Consider the following 22,198-nt stretch of genomic DNA (forward strand, 5'->3'; position numbering starts at 1 on the left):
CACAAGTACAGTGAGGTACTGGTACAATGTTTGCTTCAGCAGCAGCAGCAGCAGCACTTAGACTGAGACAAGGCACTAGTCAAGGCTAGGCACTAAACCAAGTATTAATACGTGCAAGTTCCATGAGGTACAGGTCCAATGCAAATCTAGCTTGCAAAGTTATCGCAGGCACATACGTAGTCCCATCAACATACTAAAACAAAACGATACCTAAATTATCCAAGAGAGCGAAAAGAAAAAGACTGCAAAAAACGACGTGACTGTTAAAACACAATTAGAAAACAAGTCCATGGTAGTGCAAAAAGTGATCCATAGTGTCCTGTTGCCGAGGCAGTATAAATTATATGTTATACATTATAATTTATAAATAATCTAATCATAAATTATAAAACAAAAGATATACATAAATTATACATGAATACATAAGTTCTATAAGATGGTGAAAAGGAGAAATGCAAAAGTAAGAACAATGCAACTTCTCGCATAGTATTCTCTTTTATCTCAGGAGGGGAGATTTGCCATTGCTTTATTAGAAACAGATGGAACTAATCAAAATAACCTTTTAGATCTGGACATAAATAAATGATCAGCTGGATCAAAGACAGCTGACAATATCAAGGATACATTAAGAGTGACATTTATCTTTAGCAAATATAAGAGGAACTGTAAATTCACTCAGAAATTTGAAATTATTTTGGATTGAGATTCAAGAAAGTAGGCTGCAATTATAGAGTTATAGAGTCATAGAATCGCACAGCGTGGAAACAGGTCGGCTCAACTTGCCCACACTTACAAACATGCCCCATCTACACGTCACACCTGCCTACCTTTAGCCCATATCCCTCTAAACCTGTCCTGTACATGTACATTGAGATTGCTGTACAATGAGTGGAACCTGGCAGACACCTGTACTATGAACTTATTTCTTGCAAGGGAGAGATGATACATTGGCAATCATACTTTATCCATCCAGAAAATAAAAGGTAGACACAAAATGCAGGGGTAACTCAACGGGATTGGCAGCATCTCTGGAGACAAGGAATGGGTGACGATTCAGGTCGATACCCTTCTTCACACTGAGAGTCGGGAGAGAGGCAAACTAGAGATATGGAAGGGTACAACGTAAATCACAGAGGGGGAGCAGCAAGAGAGGGTGTTGCTGAACTCTCATCGGAGAGAGGAGGAGAACTTCTTCAAAGTAGGCATACCTTGAGGAGATTTTGCAGTGGAGCAGACAAAATGTGTAGGAAGGAACTGCAGATGCTGGTTTAGACTGAAGATAGATGCAAAATTCTGGAGAAACTCAATGGGACAGGAGGCATCTCTGGAGAGAAGGAAAGGGTTGACCTGACAGCAAAGACACTTAGTTAAATATTTCAAGGGTATAGCCAGAATCATAGCCTTTCTTAACATTACCCAGAATACTAATTGCAGTTTCCTTTTCCAGGATTTAAATCATTCTCTGGTGACAAAAACCCACTTTAAATTTAAAGTGTATCATAGGTCTGCATGTTTTTGAAATAAAATGCCTTGAGTTATAGTCAACTCAGTTTGTGATAAAAGACTGTTGTTACATTTGTTCATTCCTCTTCTGTGCTAATCCTATCAAATGTCTCTTTCAACTTCAACCTTAGCTAAATGCCAGTTCAATAGCAAGTACGATGTTGCCCACTTTGTCTTTCAATGGAATATATATTGAACATATTCATCCCATTCATTTGCATAATCATCTGGCTCGTTTTATAATTACTTTTTTTTCAACAGTCTGAACTCATCGCCTTCTGTTTGAAGTTGCATTAAATTATGTCAGAGGTTTTCTCTTACTTGTTCATTCGTAGGATCTTGAACAACAGTGGTGATACCAGCATTTATTATTTATCCTTAATTACCCCTGAACTGTGGAAGCAGTCAGAAGTGAACCATATTGGTGAGTCCAGAGTCACATGATGGCCAAATCAAGATGGCCGATTTACTTCACTGAAGGACTTCAAGACTCAAGAGTTTTTCATTGTCTCAAGTACTGACAGCAGAACAATGAAAATCTTAAGCCCCTGTCCCACTTTAACGACCTAATTCACGACCTCTGCTGAGTTTGCCCTTGTCTCATACTCGCAGCATGGCCTTCACGAGGTCGTAGGAGGTCGTAGGTAGGTCGTAGCAGGTCGTGATGCTAGTCGTAGATAGTCATAGGTAGTTGCAGATGGTCGGAGGCATTCGAAGGTAATAGCTCCGGGGTGAAAAAAAGGTCAGTAGAAGAAAAAGGTTATTTAAACAGCAGAATGTCACCTCTGTCACTCCAAGGCATGTTCATTCATAGCTGGAGAGTTTTTTGGAGAGCAGACTTGTGTTTTAGAGATGGCACCAAAAAGACAGCAGCGCAGGGGGAGGGCACAACCCTCAAAAAAGCCGGCCATGCAGGTGTTGCCCACCCAAGAGGCGGTGATGCCACAGGAGGTGATAGTGCAGGAGGAGGTAGCCCTGCATGGGAGACCCCTGGAGGAGGAGACCAGGGTGGGAGTATATGTCCCCACCACCACCCCATCCTTCACTGCCTCATTCAAAGGCAGCAAAGCAGCCCTTTCTTCTGTGTCTGACACAGCATCAGAGGCAGATGCCACATTGGTGGTGAGGGAGGGCTGGAGAAAGGTTATGCCCTACACCTTCACCAGGCAGCAGGAGGGGGACCTTGAGGAATGGTTCCAGCAGAATGCCATCCTGTACGAAAAGGAAAATGAGGGGTACAGGGATAGGGACAAGAATGGCATGTTTGCCATCCACTGCCCCACATGTGTGCTTAAAGTTCCATCTCTTCCAGTCATCTGGTGTACTGGGACAGTCCATCACATCACCTCCATTCACCCATTGAGACCACTTCTTGTGCTTCCTCTTCACCCTTGCTCTTCCCCTTCTGCCTTTCTTAGAAGGCTGCTGAAGCAAAAGGGCTACTGCAAACAGCAGTAAAACGTACATGGTCGAAGCCAGTCTTCGACATAGTCGAAGGAGGTCTTCATAGCCGTGGAAGGTCTTCAAAATAGTCGTAGGAGGTCGTACACATAGTCGTGGAAGGTCGGAGGTTACCGCAACATTGATTTATTTTTTTTTGTCCTGAAAGGTTATTGCGAGATTCAGGGAAGTGAATGCTGCTTGCTGCAGACAAGCAAGTTTAGTGTTTCAAGCGTTTCCACTATGTTCACTGCTAAAATGGCTTCCTCTGTCACATGCATGGGGGGACCGCTGTGAAGAACAATAGGCAATGGGGACCTGGTGTGCGGGGGACCGCCGTAAGGTGTGGGGGGGGGGGGGGGGGGTAGAAGGGTTCGATCCTTCCCTCATGATCACCTGCGATGTGAGTGCACCTTCAGCCTTGGCCAGCTAATGACTGCACGTTATGTCACGTCTTAGAGATTGTGGCCAACGGTGAATAAGTTACACCAACGAGTTTGCTGATGATACAAAGGCAGGTGTCCGTACAGGCTGTGAGGGAGACAGTGAAAGGCTACAGGGGAATATGGACAGGCTAAGTAAATGGGCATGGAAACAATGTAGGGGCAATTGTAAAGTAATCCACTTTGGTATAAAAAAATTAGTAATACAATGTATTTTTTTAAATGGCGAGGGTTTGAAATCTGTTGATTTCCTGGGATCTGGATGTTCTTATACATGAATCATCGAAAGTTAAACTGTGAATGTAGCAAACAATTAGGAAATAAAAAGTTCTACTGTCCTTCATGACTAGATTTGTCTACGTACACAATGACTCAGGTGTGCAGCTGCTAGAGCTGCTACCTCACTGTGCTAGAGACCGCAGTTGTCTTTGAATTGAATTTTATGCTGAACATAATTGGTAGCACAAATGAATTCATAGGAGGATTTAATTATATGAAACTATCTGGTGGCACAGTGGCATAGTTCACAGAACTGCTTCTTCATAAATCCAGTGACCCTGGCTTGATCCTGCTCTCTGGTGCTGCCTTTGAGGAGTTTGCACGTTCTCCCTTCGACAGTGTGTAGGCGAGTGGTGGCACTTGTGGAGAAAGGTGATGGGAATGTGGGAGAATAAAATGCGATTAGTGTAGGTTTGGTGCGTGATGGTCAGCACACAGTCAGTGGGCTGAAGGGCCTGTTTCCATGCTCACACATTCATAGAATCACAGAGCCATACAGTGTGGAAATTGGCCCTTCAGCCAAACTTTCCCACGCCGACTAACACTAGTGCCACCTGACTGCTTTTGGCCCATATCCCTCTAAACCTTTCCTATCCATTTACCTGCTCAACTACCTCCTCCAGCAGCTTATTCCATACACCCACCACTCTTTGTGTAATCAAATTAACCCTCACGTTCCTAACCCCCCCCCACCTTATGTCCTCTGGTTCTTGGTTCCCCCACTCTGGGCAAAACGCTGAACGATTCCACGACTCTCAAAGTGAACAGTTCCCATACATAGTATACACTTTGTATTAAAACCTCAGGAACCATTGCATTACCAGTAACATCTCCTTAACATTTCTCCTTGTGGCAACATATAAATGGCAGAAAGCCAAGTTAGAGAATTATCGGTTTTCGTTTTAATCTCTCAATGCCGGATACTGTATAACTTCACTCTCATGAACCATAATTATATAAAACCCTCTAGTTTTAACAATTCCCACATCCGCACTGGATATTTTCCAATCAGTCCCACTACACCGAGCACTTCAGCTCGACCAATGACTCAGGGGTGCAGCTGGTAGAGCTGCTACCTCACTGTGCTAGAGACCGCAGTTCAATCCTGACCTCGGCCGCTGTTTGCGTGGAGTTTGCATGTCGTCTGGTGAATCTGTGGAATTCATTGCTACAGAATGCTATGGACGCATGTCAGTGGATATTTTTAAGGCAAAGATTGATAGATTCTTGATTGGTGCAGCTGTCAGGGGTTAGGGAGAGAAGTCCGGAGAATGGAGTTGAGAGGGAAAGACAGATCAGCCAGGATTGAAGGGCGGAGTGGATTTGATGGGCTGAATGGCCTCACTCTGCTCCTATAACTTGTTTCCTCTGGATTGTCCAGATTCCTCCCACATCCCAAGATGTGTGGTTTGTAGGCTAATTGGCCTCTGTAAATTGTCCCTAGAGTGTAAGGATAGGATGAGGAAGTGGGATAACATAATGAATGAATGAGTGATTAATGGTCGGCATGGACTTGATGTGATGAAAGGGCTGTGTTTATATGTTTTATCTTTAAACTAAATTAAATATGGACATATGAATTCAGCCCAGGAGTAATCAGCTCAGCCCCACAATGCTGCTTGGCTAAGTAACAAGATCGTGGTGGATCTGATTGTAATCTCCACTCGCCATTCCCATCTCCTCACCACAGCAAGAGTCAAGTACAACATTAGACATTACTTAGATAGACACAAAATGCCAGAGTAACTCAGCGGGTCAGGCAGCAGCTCTGGAGAAAAGGAATAGGTGACGTTTTGGGTTGATACCCTCCTTCAGACTGAGAGTCAGGGAGAGGGAAACTAGAGGTAGGGAAAGGTACAGACAAATCAGAGCCAGCACTGATGCTCCAGGTAAGGTGGTCTATTGGTTGTCTGTGGAAGAGGTGATAACGAAGGGATACAAACAGTGAAACTAGCAGGATGATTCAGGTAGGGGACGGATGGTGGGAGAGGGAATGCAAGGGTTGCTTGAAATTAGAAAAATCAAAATCATACCACTGGATTGCAAGTAGACAAAAGTGCTGGAGAAACTCAGCGGGTGCAGCGGCATCTATGGAGTGAAGGAAATAGGCAGCGTTTCGTGCCGAAACCCTTCTTCAGACTGATGTAGGGTGGGGAAAAGAAAAAGAAAAAGGAAGAGGAGGAGCCTGAGGGCTGAGGGAGAGCTGAGAAGGGGAGCAGTTGTAAAACTGTCTTCGAAGGGAGGAGGAGAACTTCTTCAAAGTAGGCATACCTTGAGGAGATTTCGCTGGGGAGTATACCGCTGGGTTGTAAGCTGCCTAAGCGAAATATGAGGTGCTGTTCCTCCAATTTGCATGTGGCCTCACACTGACAATGGAGGAGGCTCAGGACAGAAAGGTCAGTATGGGGATGGGAAAGAGAGTTAAAGTGTTTGACAACCGGGAGATCACACACACCTCCTTTTCCTCCTCCATAGTCTTTCTCCATTATGATGCATTTTGATTCCTCTTACTGGAGTGAATGACCTCCCACTTTCCCATGTTAAGCTCCATTTGCCCACTCACACCCACTCACTCAACCTATCCATATCCTGTTGCAGGATACCATTAAACTCATTGCGACATGCTCTCCCACCTGTTTTCGTGCCATCAGCAAACTTGAATGCTCAACGCCCTGCCCCATCCTCCGGATCATTGTTATAAATGGTAAGTTACTGAGGGCAAAGATCTGATCCTCAGGGCACTTCACTCAGTACATACTTCCAGCCTGTTAAAGACATGGTTATTTCAACTCTCCGTCTTCTATGGGAGAACAAATCTTCAATCCATGATAACATTTCCAGTAACAACACGTGTTGTTAGTTTATACACCTGCCTTTTACATGATACCTTGTCAAGCGCTGTCTAAAAATCCAAATACACAACATCTACAGGTTGTGCTCTGTCAATTCTGCTTGTTACAGTTTTAAAGAGCTCTAACAAACCTGCCAAACAAGATTTACCTTTGATAAAAGATACATTTCGGAAAAGGTGAGCGGCCGTCACAGTGAGGTAGAGTTGCTGCCTTACAGCGCCAGAGACCCGGGTTCGATCCTGACCACGGGTGCTGTCTGTACGGAGTTTGTACGTTCTACCCGTGACCGTGTGGGTTTTCTCCGGGTGCTAACCAAAGACATGCAGATTTGTCGTTTAATTGGCCTCGGTAAAAATTGTAAATTGTCCCTAGTGTGTGGGATAGTGCTAGTGTACGGGGATCGCTGGTCGGCGCAGACTCGGTGGGCCGAAGGGCCTGTTTCCGCGCACTATCGCTGAACTAAACTAGTCTGATGATGGCCCTGGCATTACATTCAGCAGAAACATTGTGGGTTAAAAGATATTATTATGTATTTGTGTGGCCTCATTTGCCTATGGTCTGGAAAGCTTGGAGCTACTGTACGCTTGGATAATGAGCTACTAAAGCTGCACAACATTATGTAAATGTGAAACGCTGTGGCATAATAAGAATTCAAAACATGGGGCTTGATGCAAAGATAAAGATTTGCACCTACCCAGGGAATATTCCAGAGAGTCCAGTTCAAACATACAGGATGCCAGACACAGAATGCTATCAAAGTGTGAATTAGTGAACATTGCCTGGCCTTTTGCTGTATTGATTTACTTGACAATACGGTTACAAAAGAAAGTATAATAGTCAATAGCTCTAAATATATATGTGCAGGAAGATTAAAACATATAAGATTATTAAGGGTTTGGACACGCCAGAGGCAGGAAACATGTTCCTGATGTTGGGGGATGTCCAGAACCAGGGGCCGCAGTTTAAGAATAAGGGGTAAACCATTTAGAACGGAGACGAGGAAACACTTTTTCTCACAGAGTGGTGAGTCTGTGGAATTCTCTGCCTCAGAGGGCAGCGGAGGCCAGTTCACTGGATACTTTCAAGAGAGAGCTAGATAGGGCTCTTAAAGATAGCGGAGTCAGGGGATATGGGGAGAAGGCAGGAATGAGGTACTGATTGAGGATGATCAGCCCTGATCACATTGAATGGCGGTGCTGGCTCGAAGGGCCAAATGGCCTACTCCTGCATCTATTGTCTATTGTCTATTGTCTATTGGAAGGAGCTGCAGATGCTGGTTTGTACCGAAGATAGACACAAAATGCTGGAGTAACTCAGCGGGTCAGGCAGTATCTCCGGAGATAAAGAATAGGCAACGTTTCGGGTTTGAACCCTTCTTCAGACCCGACTTGACAGATCCAACCCAAAACGTCACCTATTCTTTTTCTCCAGAGATGCTGCCTGATCCGCTGAGTAATCCCAGCACTTTGTGCAGGGCATGTTTTTTTTTCACAGAGTGTGGTGGGTGCCTGGAGCGTGAGGATGATAAGAGGCAGATACGATAGTAGCATTTAAGAGACTTCCGGATAGGCACATGGATATGCAGCATCTCTGGAGAAAAAGGATGGGTGACTTTTCGGATTGGAACCCTTCTACAGACTGAAAGTAGAGGAGAGGGAACTGGAGATAGGAAAGAAAAGCATTCTTTCCAGCATCTGCAGTTCCTTTCTACATATTCTTGACAATACAGTGTTACAGATACCTTCGTTAATCTGATTTTACTGGACTTTATCTTGCACTAAACATTATACCCTTTAGCCTGCATCTGGACACTGCGGGCAACCTGATTGTAATCATGTACAGATTTCCCGCTGACTGGATAGCACGCAACAAAAAAGCTTCTCACTGTATCTCAGAACAAGTGACAATAATCATAGTAAACGAAACCTTTAAGAATTAGATGCTCCAGAACTTCTGAAATTTAGAATTTATTCTATATTCTATATTTATTTCATATTTTAAGTTAGCTTTGTTAATGTTATGGATTAGCATGTGATATGATATGATTTAATGGGATTAATGAGTGCCAATCTGCAGAAGAATCCAGACTCAAAACCTCACCTGTCCATTCCTTCCATAGATGCTGCCTGACCCGCTGAATTACTCCAGCACTTCGTGTTTTCCCAGCAGACACACCAGTCTCGATGTAGATTTATTTAAAATGTAAATGCAATTATTTGTCTTTCAATGGACATAGAGTCATAGAGTGATACAATGTGGAAACAGGCCCTTCGGCCCAACTAGCCCAGACCGGCCAATATGTCCCAGCTGCTGCATTAGTCCCTCCTGCCTGTGTTTGGCCCAAATCCCTCCAAACCTGTCTTATCCATGTACCTGTCTAATTGTTTCTTAACCATTGGGATAGTCCCAGCCTCAACTACCTCCTCTGGCAGCTTGTTCCTTACACCCACCGCCCCTTGTGTGAAAAAGTTACCCCTCAGATTCCTATTAAATCTTTTCCCCTTCACCTTAAACCTATGTCCACTGGTCCTCGATTCACCTACCTGGGCAGGAGACTCTGTGCATCAGTGCATGTGTTTTCAGTGTTTTAATCTTTAAAATAATAATAATAATTTTTTTTATATTGTCTCTATTTTTATATAGTTCACGGTTATTCTTTGAAGTTTATGATTGTGCAAATGTAGTCAAAGAGCAGAGAAATGGCAATTTGGAGCAAACAGATGTGTTGCCTCAATACATTCCCCTTTTTATGTTTAAGAGGACCAAAATGGATATAATTTCAATCCACTTGCTTCTAATCTTTAGATCGTGACAATTAAGTGGCGCATTTTTTGAATTCATACTGTAGGCCCATTAACCTGGAGATTATTTGTCACTGTTCTGGTGTTGAGAGGAATTTAAATGATTTTGATTATAGTGATCCTTCACCAGCAATTCAACAGAAGTGGCTGCTAATTTGTATTTAGCAATGGTAGGGAATTGAATTTTATGCTGAACATAATTGGTAGCACAAATGAATTCATAGGAGGATTTAATTATATGAAACTATCTGGTGGCACAGTGGCATAGTTCACAGAACTGCTTCTTCACAAATCCAGTGACCCTGGCTTGATCCTGCTCTCTGGTGCTGCCTTTGAGGAGTTTGCACGTTCTCCCTTCGACAGTGTGTAGGCGAGTGGTGGCACTTGTGGAGAAAGTTGATGGGAATGTGGGAGAATAAAATGCGATTAGTGTAGGTTTGGTGCGTGATGGTCAGCACAGTCAGTGGGCTGAAGGGCCTGTTTCCATGCTCACACATTCATAGAGTCGCAGAGCCATACAGTGTGGAAACTGGCCCTTCAGCCAAACTTTCCCACGCCGACTAACACTAGTGCCACCTGACTGCTTTTGGCCCATATCCCTCTAAACCTTTCCTATCCATTTACCTGCTCAACTACCTCCTCCAGCAGCTTATTCCATACACCCACCACTCTTTGTGTAATCAAATTAACCCTCAGGTTCCTATTCCCCCCCCCCTCCCCCCCCCTCCCCCCCCCCCCCCACCTTATGTCCTCTGGTTATTGGTTCCCCCACTCTGGGCAAAACGCTGAACGATTCCACGACTCTCAAAGTGAACAGTTCCCATACATAGTATACACTTTGTATTAAAACCTCAGGAACCATTGCATTACCAGTAACATCTCCTTAACATTTCTCCTTGTGGCAACATATAAATGGCAGAAAGCCAAGTTAGAGAATTATCGTTTTCGTTTTAATCTCTCAATGCCGGATACTGTATAACTTCACTCTCATGAACCATAATTATATAAAACCCTCTAGTTTTAACAATTCCCACATCCGCACTGGATATTTTCCAATCAGTCCCACTACACCGAGCACTTCAGCTCGACCAAGGCTGCCTGATCCGGAGATAATGATGGAATTTAATTTGATGCGTATTGTGAAGAGTACCTATTGTAATGCAAATCATGCAGGATGTGCAGGATGTGCAGTGCTCGCAGGTCCCAGTATGAGTTCCTCACACAATCTTCTGATTCAGCTCTGAGTGTGTTACCAAATGAGACACGCTGGCTCTTAAACCCATACATGAGAGAAAGGAGGGAATTTACATATTACTTAGCTTCTGGACAATATAAAGGAAGGCTGCTCTTGGGGGAAGTCTCATCAGGCTGAGGGGCTTCTCTGCCCTTCACTGTCACTCACTGTCCTTCCTTCAGCAGAGTGGTGCAGCTGGCAGAGCTGCTGCCTCACAGTGCCAGAGACCCTGGGTTCGATCCTGGTCTCGGGTGCTGTCTGTGTGGCGTTTGCACGTTCTTCCTGTGACCACATGGGTTTCCTTCGGGTGCTCCGGTTTCCCCTCGCATCCCAAAGACGTGCGGGTTTGTAGGTTAACTGGCCCCCCGGAAATTGCCCCCGAGTGCGTTGGGAGTGGATGGGAAAATACGATAACATAGAACTGATGTGAGCAGGTGATCGATGGTCAGCATGGACTCAGTGGGCTGAAGAGCCTTTTCCATGCTATATCTCTAACTAAATGACTCAGGCTTCAGCTTAGGACACCTTTTGCATCTGTTATGAAGGACACGTCCACATTATAGTGGGTGCCAGATGGCAGACAGAAAAAAAGTGACAACCCAACCTGCTCTAACCCAACCTGCTCTGTTAGAGAGTCAGAAGCACTCCATGCCTTGTAGGCAAGTCTATTGGCCTCCTTTCAAAAATCATCAAAGATCATCAGCCTTGCCTTGCCACATGCCATATAATGCCTTTATGCCTTTTCTTGAATTTTAATACAAATACTGGCAATTGCACCAACCTTCAGAACTATCATTTACTTCAGCTTTCTTATCTTTATTAGTGCATTTTTTAAATTTAATTTAATTAGTGTTTGTTAATTAAGAGGAAATAGGGCAGGTACATGGGAAGGCATGATAGACACAAAGAGCTGGAGTAAGTCAGCGGGTCAGGCAGCATCTCTGGAGAAAAAGGATGGGTAACGTTTCAGGTTGGGACCCTTCCTCAGACTGAAAGATGGAACCCAACCCGAAACCCATCCTTTTCCTCCAGAGATGCTGCCGGACCCGCTGAGTTATTCCAGCTCTTTGTGGTTATCTTTGGTATAAACCAGCATCTGCAGACCTGGAGAGGAAAGGAGAGGAAAGATAACGGGCAAAGTCAGGCAAATTCGGCTGGTTTATTTGGGGTACCTTGGTTGGCATGGACAAGTTTTATCTCTTGTTTCCGTGCTGTATGTCCCTATAATTATGAGACTGACTTTATATGATCTGCCCAGTATTTGAACACACTTCCTAGAGCCAGAGGGTCATAGAGTGATACTGTATGGAAACAGGCCCTTCGGCCCAACTAGCCCACACCAGCCAACATTGTCCGAGCTACACTAGTGCCACTTGCCTGTGCTTGGTCCATATCCCTCCAAACTTGTCCTATTCATGTACCTGTCTAACTGTTTGTTAAACGATGGGATAGTTCCAGCCTCAACTACCTCCTCTGACAGCTTGTTCCATAAACCCTCCACCCTTTGTGTGACAAGGTTATCCCTCAGATTCCTATTAAATCTTTTCCCCTTCACCTTGAACCTATGTCCTCTGGTCCTCGATTCACCTACTCTGGGCAAAAGACTCTGTGCATCTACCCGATCTATTCCTCTCATGATCTTATACACCTCTATAAGATCAATTCTCATCCTCCTGTGCTTCATGGAATAGAGACCCAGCCTACTCAACCTCTCCCTATAGCCCATACCCTCTAGTCCTGGCAACATCCTCATAAAGCTTTTCTGAACCTTTTATATATTAATTTTAAGGAGAAACATGGAACTGCAGATGCTGGTTTACAAAAATAGACACAATGTGCTAGAGTAACTCAGTGGACCAGGCAGCATCTCTGGAGAAGATGGATAGTTCATTTTGAGCTTTATGTTCAGTTTATTGTCACGTGCACTGAGGTACGGTGAAAATATTTTGTTTCGTGCAAACCAGTCAGTGAAAAGACAATACATGATTATAATTGAGCCGTCCATAGTGTATAGATACATATAACCATATAACCATATAACAATTACAGCACGGAAACAGGCCATCTCGGCCCTACAAGTCCGTGCCGAACAACTTTTTTCCCTTAGTCCCACCTGCCTGCACTCATACCATAACCCTCCATTCCCTTCTCATCCATATGCCTATCCAATTTATTTTTAAATGATACCAACGAACCTGCCGCCACCACTTCCACTGGAAGCTCATTCCACACCGCTACCACTCTCTGAGTAAAGAAGTTCCCCCTCATGTTACCCCTAAACTTCTGTCCCTTAATTCCTTAACATGATGAAGGAAATAACGTGAATGGAATTTAGTGCAAGGTAGAGTCGGTAAAGTCCGATCAAAGATAGTACGAGGGTCTCCAATGAGATAGAACTGCATTCCAGTTGTTGGAGGATGGTTCAGTTGCCCGATAACAGGTGGAAATAAAGAGTCCCTGAATCTGAAGGTGTGCATTTTCACATTTCTATCGCTCTTGCCTGATGGGAGAGGGGAGAAGAGGGAGTGCTGGGGTGCGACTCATCCTTGATTATGCTGCTGGCCTTGCCGAAGAAGTGTGAAGTGTAGATGGAGTCAATGCAAGGGAGGTTGGTTTGTGTGATGGTCTGGCTGCATCCACAATACTCTGCAATTTCTTGCGGTCTTGGATGGAGCTGGTCCTAATCTGAGCTGTGATGCATCCCGATAAACTTCCTAAACCTTCTAAGGAAGGTTGGTGGGCTTTCTTGGCCATTGCTTCAACATGGGTGGTCCAGGAGAAGTTGTTGGTGATATTTACTCCTAGGAATTTGAAGCTTTCAACCTCTCCCCTTTGCGGCGTCAATGCAAATCGGGGTATGTGTACAGCTTTGCTTCCTGAAGTCAATCACTGTCTCCTTTGTCTTGCTGACATGTGGTGAGTCAGAAGAAGTGTCCCAGCCCGAAACATCGCCTATCCATGCTCTCCAGAGATGCTACCTGATCCGCTGAGTTACTCCAGAACTTTGTGTCTTTTTTTAATTTTTAAGGTTCTGGACATCAGTGGTAAAGTCAGTGTTTGCAGCCCCTCTCTAAATGCAACTGCTAGACAAGGAAAAACCAGGAGAGAACAGCAGGTTTACTTCTCCGCATTAGGAAACCAACTGGAATGTTTCTCAACAAATCAGTGATCCTGTAGTCATCATGAATCCTCCACTTCCACATTATTAGACGGAATTAGAATTTCACTACTGTTATGGTGGGATTTTAACTCGGGTTTAGTTCAGTTCTTCGTTTAGAGAGACAATGTTGAAACAGGCCCTTCAGCCTACTGAGTCCACACTGAATGTACAAATTCCACACAGACATTAACCGTGGTCAGGGTTGAGCCCTGGCCTCTGACGCGGTAAGGCAGCAACTCTACCACTGTGCCATAAAATACCTCCTTGAAAATTACTGTATAGTACTCTTAAAGGCCTAGATAAAGTGAAAGTGAAGGGGATGCTTCCACTAGTGAGAGTCTAGCATCAGAGGCCATAACCTCAGAACAAAAGGATGCATCTTTAGCAAGGAGATGAGGAAGAATTTCTTTAGTCAGACGGTGGTGAATCTGGGGAAATTCATTGACACAGATAGCTTTGGAGGCCAAGTCAATGGATATTTTTAAGTCAGAGATTTATAGATTCTTGATTAGTAGGGATGTTGGGGGCTATAGGGAGAAGACAGGAGAATGGGGTTGATGGTGAAAGATAGATAAGCCACTGTTGAACGGAGGAGTAGACTTGATGAGCCTAATGAACTAATTCAGCATCTAAAACTTATGAACTATCCTTCAACCCTGGTCTTTCAATTATTAGCCTTTCTATTACTGGACCAGTAATTAAACCGCTGTGCCTCAGCGGTACTTTCATGACATTGGGTTTTGCCACATCCATAGCACCTTTCTCACTGCTCTGGTCTCATGGTTACACTCACAGCAGTATTAATATTCTATTACATTTTCATTATCCATTAGTGGCTGCTTTAGTACATTATCTTCAGTAGTGGAGATAAAAATTAGATCATAATCCTGCAATGTTATTTTATGTTTACTGCTCACTAATATGCAATGGGTTTTATTAGATAATCTTCTGTATAACACTGAGAGGGCAGCATTGACGATTATTATATTATTATACAGAATTAATTCCTAGTGAGGCCTATAATAGACGATTGATGTTATTTTATCTATTTATCACCATTGACCAAGCTCCATTTCTCCTTCATTATCTAATTATGCAAGTAAAACCAACAATTCAAGCTTTGCTGGAATTATAAATATGTTTAATAACTCTAATTGATATAGAGTCACACAGCACAGAAACAGGCCTTTTGGCTCAACTTTGTCTATGCCAACCAAGATGCTCCATCGCAGATAGGGACGACAGATGGCACAATGGGCTAAGTGTTCGGCTGGCAACCGGAAGGTAGCCGGTTCGAATCCCGCTTGGAGTGCATACTGTCGTTGTGTCCTTGGGCAAGACACTTCACCCACCTTTGCCTGTGTGTGAATGTGTGTGAATGTGTGTGAGTGATTGGTGGTGGTCGGAGGGGCCGTAGGCGCAGATTGGCAGCCACGCTTCCGTCAGTCTGCCCCATGGCAGCTGTGGCTACAGAAGTAGCTTACCACCACCGAGTGTGACTGAGGAGTGAATGAATAATGCGATGTAAAGCGCCTTGAATATTAGAAAGGCGCTATATAAATCCCATCCATTATTATTATTATAGTCTAATTTGCTTGAATTTGGTCCATATCCCTCCAAACCTTTCCAATCCATGTACCTGTCCAAATGTATGTTCCAATATATAAGCAAAACAAGGGCTCTCTTTACTAACACCACAAACTCTATGACTATATGGTTAGATTGATATTGTTGCCTGATGCTAATATCAAGACAACTACAGAACATTATGGAAACATTCAGCAGGCCAGGAAGCATTGACAAAGGGTGTTCAACCTGAAACATTGTCTCTGTTTTTTCTTTCTGTGATAATGTCTGACTGGCTGAGCATTTCTCAAATTTCCTGCTTCTATCTCAGATTTCGAGCATCCAGTTTTTAAAATGTATCTCTATCAAGAATATTACAGGCAGCACAGTGGCTCAGCAGTTGAGTTGCTGCCTTACAGCACCAGAGACTTGGCTTCGATCCTGAGTTATGGGTACTGTCTGTATGGAGTTTGTACGTTCTCCCCGTGACTGCGCGGGTTTTCTCCGGGCGCTCCAGTGTCCTCCCACACTCCAAAGACAGACAGGTTTGTAAGTTGATTGGCTTCGGTAAAAATTGTAAATTGCCCCCAGTGTGTGTAGAATAGTGTTAGTGTTTAGTTTAGATTAGTTTAGAGATACAGTGCGGAAACAGGCCCTTTCGGCCCACAGAGTCCGCACCGACCCGCTCATTAACGTTATCTTACTTAATGAACTGTTACAAACTTATCTTGCACCCTTGTGAATGCTACAATTGAATTTGCCTCCACTGCTCTCCCGGCAGTATGTTTCAAACACAAACAATGGCAGAAAATCTGGGGTTCATTTTTAATCTCTTTCTAAGAGTAAAACACCTCGGGTGCTGGAAATTTGAAATAAAATTTAAAAAATGCTGGGAACACTCAGCAAGTCAGGCAGCATCTGTGGAGGAGGAAACAAAAAGTTAAGTTTTCATCAGAACTGGGCTGTTGAAAATCCATAAAGTGTGCTCTCTCTTAGCCACTGAGCATTTTCATTTGTCATTTTTCAGAATTCGGTCAAGAGAAAAGGGGATGTAAAAAAAAACTCTAATGGCAATTGGATTTAGTTTAATTTAGAGATACAGTGTGGAAACAGGCCCTTCAGCCCACCAGGTCCCTGCCGATCAGCGATCCCCGCACATTAACAATATCCTAAATCCACTAGGGACAATTTTTTACATTTACCAAGCCAATTAACCTACAAACCTGTACGTCTTTGGAGTGTGGGAGGAAACCGAAGATTCCAGAGAAAACCCACGCAGGTCACGGGGAGAACTACAGTACAGACTATGTACAGACAGCCCACGCAGTCGGGATCGAATCCGGCTTTCCGACGCTGCAAGCGCTGTAAGACAGCAACTCTATTGCTGCGCCACCGTGCCGCTGACCTACTGACACTGATGGTGTAACGAATTGTTACAAGAAGGAAGTGCGGTGATGAATTCTTATGAGAAGATGAACTGGAGTCGTCGTATATACCATGTGGCTACGAGAGTAGGTCAGAGGCTGGGAATCCTGTAGTGAGCAACACACCTCCTAACTCCAGGAAGCCTGTCCACCATCTGCAAGGCACCAGTCAGGAGTGGGATGGAACACTCTCCATTTGTCTGGATGAGGGCAACTTCAACAACCTTCAAGAAGCTCCACTCAACGGGTTCAGCAGCATCTCTGAAGTAACATGAACAGGTCAGCATGGTGACGCAGCGATAGAGTTGCTTCCTTTCAGCGTCAGAGACCCGGGTTCGATCCTGACCACGTGTGCTTGTCTGTACGGAGTTTGTACATTCTCCCCGTGACCATGTGGGTTTTCTCCAGGTGCTCTAGTTTCCTCCCCCTCTCCAAAGACGTACAGGTTTGTAGGTTATTTGTCCTCGAACATAACACCTAGCACTGGAGTAACTCAATGAGTCAGGCTGCATCTGTGGGGCAACACAGTTGTGCAGCAGTAGAGTTGCTGCCTTATAGCACCAGAGATCCGGGTTCGATCCTGACATGTATGGAATTTGTACATTCTCCCTGAAAATGCGAATGACCAAAGGTTTCAGTCCAAAATCAAATATGTAATAAAGTAATAAAAGAGTTTTAAAAAAAGAATTACGTATGTAATATATAACCAAAAGAATAAAATCTCTCATGAAAGTTGTAATCCTTCATGAAGATATGACAGAAATATTTCCTTCAGTAGCAATTTGAACTTAATGTAACGGTTACAAGATGTCTGATATCATCATGAAATATGGTTTCATTTATCTTTGTTTGACCTCCATAGGCATCTTTGGAGGTCACTTCTCTGGATAAATCAGTCTACAACATTTTAGAACGTATGATCCACCAAGATTCTAGTTATTACAATTCCTCAGGTAATTTCTTCTAAAATATTTATACAAATGCCTTTTGCATGATCACTGGGAGATGTAAACACCCCTCACATCGACCAAAGCATTTTAGTATTAATAATAATCCTCTTCCTGTCCTTACTCCTAATCCCAATTTTGATGCTCCATTTATAGATAGATAAGTTCTCTGCTCAAGTGCCACAAGCAGTTCTAATCAATGTCCTTTTTCACAATAGCACCGGAGACAAATAGATAGAAAGAGAAGCTGGAAAACCTCAATACAACAAAAAAAAATTCTGTTGTTACCAAGTTAATGGAAAACTGCTCTTGGCTGTATCCTGGAGATAGCCTACCTACTGAGGCTGATTACTAGGAATGGATTGGCAGTCTCTGAATTTCGAAGCACATTTTGATCGTTGTGGGTCACTTATAAATAACTGTGTGTAACGTTCATTGATCTGAGTGTGGAGATGAGCAAGGGGAGTCTGTGAGCAACAGCTGGCAAGCCTGCTTGGTACCATCTGACTGCCTGATGTGTCACTGAATGAACAGAAAACACCTTCAGCATATGAACCTCTGGGAAGAGCTGAAGTCTGTATATTAATGATCACGTAAAGTGTAAGAAATAGCATAAACAAGATTCAAATATGCAATCTAGATAGGTTATATTAGAATTTCAGGTATCCTTTCCCTCCAGCCTGAAAAGTATAGAATTTTGCGACACAAGGCATAGGGAAAGAAGTCGAGACACAAGGAACTGCAGATGCCAAGACGGAGGAAACCCAGTGCTGGATTGTAGACCAAAACACATGGTTCTGGAGTAACTCAATGGGCCAGGCTGCGTCTGTGGGGTGACACAGTGATGCAGCAGTAGAGTTGCTGCCTTACTGCACCGCTCGGCAGCAAGGGATGTGTAACACTTCAACATCGGTAGCCTCGATCGCCTCTATGCAGCAGTTTGATTTTAAGCCGTGCCATAGCCTCAAAATAAAATGACGAATAGTTAGCAAGGACATGAGGAGGAATTTCTTTAGTCAGAGGGTGGAGAATCTGTGGAAATCATTGCCACAGATGGATATGGATCAAAGAATATTTTTAAGGCAAAGATTGACAGATTCTTGATTAGTAAGGGTGTCAGGGCTTATGGGGAGAAGGCACGAGAATGGGTTTGAGAGAGAAAGATAGATCAGCCATGATTGAATGGCATGGTAGACTTGATGGGCCGAATGGCCTAATTCTTCTCCTATAACTTTTATGAACTTATGTATATGAATATTACAGTTAAAAGGCAAGGTGTGCATTTACAGAATCTTTTATAACTTCAGGATATCTGTTTGAGTTTTATGGCCAAAGAAGTCCCTTTGAAGTCCAGTCACTTCACCAAAGGTTGCCACCTTGTTGTGGTGTAAAAGTTTGCACATGCCTAAGATGTTGAGAGCTAAACTGTCTGGAGCTATGCCCCTAGCGGGATGACCCATGGCGGGCCGATCGAGGGGGAGCTTCTTGATAAAGTACTGCTCAAGAAGACCATCTCAATGTTGAACCAGGGTGAGGATGGTGGGTGGCCTGTAGTTGGAGCACCACAATGGCTGAGATGGCAGAAGGTGGCTGCAGCAGGGGGAGGCCCACAACCGTGGTGTAGTCCATGCCGCTGGACCCCGGGATGTCTCTGTCAAGGACTGTATACAGTCTCCCCACGTTAGATGATGTCACACATTGGGGTCCTCCACCAGAGGGGGCAGATAGGACTCACCAGGAGGCCGATCAGGCGCAACTTTGAGTGATCACCGGGGAATGAGGAAGTCCCAGTTGCCATGTTCTGTCGAGACGGATCCGAGAAAACAATGCGATTGTTACTGAATAATCTGTATTAGACCGGTTGAGAGATAACTATTGGTTAGGACTCTGCTTCTTGAGTGAGCAATTACAATTTTAGAACTGCTTCCAAGCACAATCCCCTCGACCCAATCTTCACCAGAAATGCCCAGTTGCCAAAAATAGACAAGGACTTTGAAATCTCTGAAGAGCACATCACAGGCAGTGTGCATCATGAATATATAAACCTCAGCCTCCCGCCTGTTTAAAGCTTGCCATAAAGCTGTTTGTTGATTTTAGCTCTGCATTCAACACCATTGTGCCAGAGCTACTACATTCCAAACTTTCCGAGTTGACTGTGCCTGAACCCCTCTGTCGGTGGATCACCAGCTTCCTGACAGACAGGAAGCAGCATGTGAGGCTGGGAAAGCACATCTCGGACCCGCAAACACTCAGCATAGGAGCGCCGCAAGGTTGCGTCCTCTCTCCTCTCCTCTACTCTCTCTACACCAACGACTGCACCTCCACAGACACCTCTGTCAAGCTTCTCAAGTTTGCAGACGACACAACCCTGATTGGACTGATCCAGGATGGGGAGGAATCTGCCTACAGACAGGAAGTGTCACAGCTGGTGTCCTGGTGCCATTGCAACAACTGAGAGCTCAATGCTCTTAAGACAGTGGAATTGATTGTAGACTTTAGGAGAGCTCCCCCTCCCCTCACTCCACTCACCATCAACAACATCACAGTCACTTCTGTGGAGTCTTTTAAGTTCCTGGGAACCATCATCTCCAAGGATTTTAAATGGGGGGCCACCATCGACTCCACAGTCAAAAAGGCACAACAGAGGGTGTACTTCCTGCGGCAGCTGAGGAAGCACAATCTGCCGCTTGCAATGATGGTCCAATTCTACACGGCCATCGTAGAGTCTGTTCTCACCTTCTCCATCATGGTCTGGTTTGGCTCAGCCACCAAGCACGACACCCGGAGGCTGCAGCGAATCGTCTGATCAGCTGAGAAGGTTATTGGCTGCAACCTTGCCTCCATTGACGAACTGTACACTGCAAGGGCCAGGAAGCGAGCGGGCAAGATCATCTCTGACCCCTCTCACCCTGGCCACAGTCTTTGAATCACTTCCCTCTGGAAGGCGACTCTGGACTGTCAAAGCTGCCACAACCAGACATAAAAACAGTTTTTACCCACGAGTAGTTGCTCTACTCAACAGCCAAAAATCTGTAGCCTCCCTTTGATCTGGTATTTTGTTGGTTCACATGCTTGATAAATGGTGTTTTATCATTAATGTTTTATTATTATTAATGTTTAGTGTTCTCTGAGTCATTCGTAACTGTCACTGGATGTCATGTTGTTACTTGTGGGCGGAGCACCAAGGCAAATTCCTTGTATGTGAATACTTGGCCAATAAACTTACTTACTTACTTACTTAAATGGGAACATGTGCCATGTACTTTTTCTGGATCCATCGTGATCTAGTCAGCAGTTCTTAAAGGGACCATTGGAGGGCACTTCAAACTGTTTTCCAAGGCAGAACCTATACCTTGGTTCATCTTAATTTAGAATAAAGGGTAGACCATTTAGGACTGAGATGAGGAAAAACTTTTAGACAATAGACAATAGGTGCAGGAGTAGGCCATTCGGTCCTTCAAGCCAGCACCACCATTCACTGTGATCATGGCTGATCATCCACATTCTCCCTATATCCCCTGACTTCGCTATCTTTAAGAGCTCTATCCAACTCTCTCTTGAAAGCATCCCGAGGATTAGCCTCCACTGCCTTCTGAGGTGGAGAATTCCACAGATTCACAACTCTCTGGGTGAAAATGTTTTTTCTCATCTCCGTTCTAAATGGCCTACCCCTTATTCTTAAACTGTGGTCCCTGGTTCTGGACTCCCGGGTTTTTCACCCAGAGAGTTGTGAATCTTTGTAATTCTCTGCCACAGAAGGCAGTGGAGGCCAATTCACTGGATATATTGTTATAGAGTTAGATATAGCTCTTTGGGCTAATGGAATCAAGGGATGTGGTGACAAAGCAGGAACGGGGTACTGATTTTGGATAATCAGCCACGATCATATTGAATGGCAGTGCTGGCTCGAAGAGTCAAATGACCTACTCCTGCACCTGTTTTCTATGTTTCTATCTTTCGCCCTCACGTTTAAACCTCAGAAAGAGGAGTATTTTGCTTTATCTATTGTACTTGAGTGACTTAATTGTATTTCTGTATTGTATCTGATCTGTTTGGAAGGCATGCAAAACAAAGCTTTTCACTGTACCTCGGTATACGTGACAATAATAAACTGAAACCAATTGTGAGAGACATTTAATCGATGTCGTAGAATAAAGGTACCTCATTCACCTACAGCAAATGTATAAACCGAAGATAGACACAAAATGCTGGAGCAACTCAGCAGGACGGGCAGTGTCTCTGGAGAGAAGGAATGGATGACGTTTCGGGTCGGGACCCTTCTTCAGACTGACAAACTGAAGAAGGGTCTCGACCCGAAACATCACCCATTTCTTCTCTCCCGAGATACTGCCTGTCCTGCTGAGTTGCTCCAGCATTTTGTGTCTACCTTCGGTTTAAACCAGCATCTGCAGTTTCTTCCTACACCAATGTATGAACTGATTTGACTTGCATAACATCTGGTTTTCTTCCCCCTGGCATTAATATTGAGAACTCATTTGAAAATGAAACAAAATAAATGTATGCACAGAATATCTCTTGAATATTAAGT

General features: G+C 44.1%; 1 long non-coding RNA gene across 1 annotated transcript; it reads left to right on the forward strand.

Annotated features, from left to right (window-relative positions):
* Positions 1 to 6,846: 6,846 nt before the first annotated feature.
* Positions 6,847 to 21,908, forward strand: LOC116987198. Its single transcript, XR_004415662.1, has 3 exons — positions 6,847 to 6,984; positions 15,879 to 15,882; positions 21,897 to 21,908. It is a non-coding gene; the product is annotated as an uncharacterized LOC116987198 (long non-coding RNA).
* The last annotated feature ends 290 nt before the right edge of the window (positions 21,909 to 22,198 follow it).

This window comes from Amblyraja radiata, chromosome 25 (genome assembly GCF_010909765.2).
Source record: "Amblyraja radiata isolate CabotCenter1 chromosome 25, sAmbRad1.1.pri, whole genome shotgun sequence".
In the NCBI taxonomy this organism is placed as follows: Eukaryota; Metazoa; Chordata; class Chondrichthyes; order Rajiformes; family Rajidae; genus Amblyraja; species Amblyraja radiata.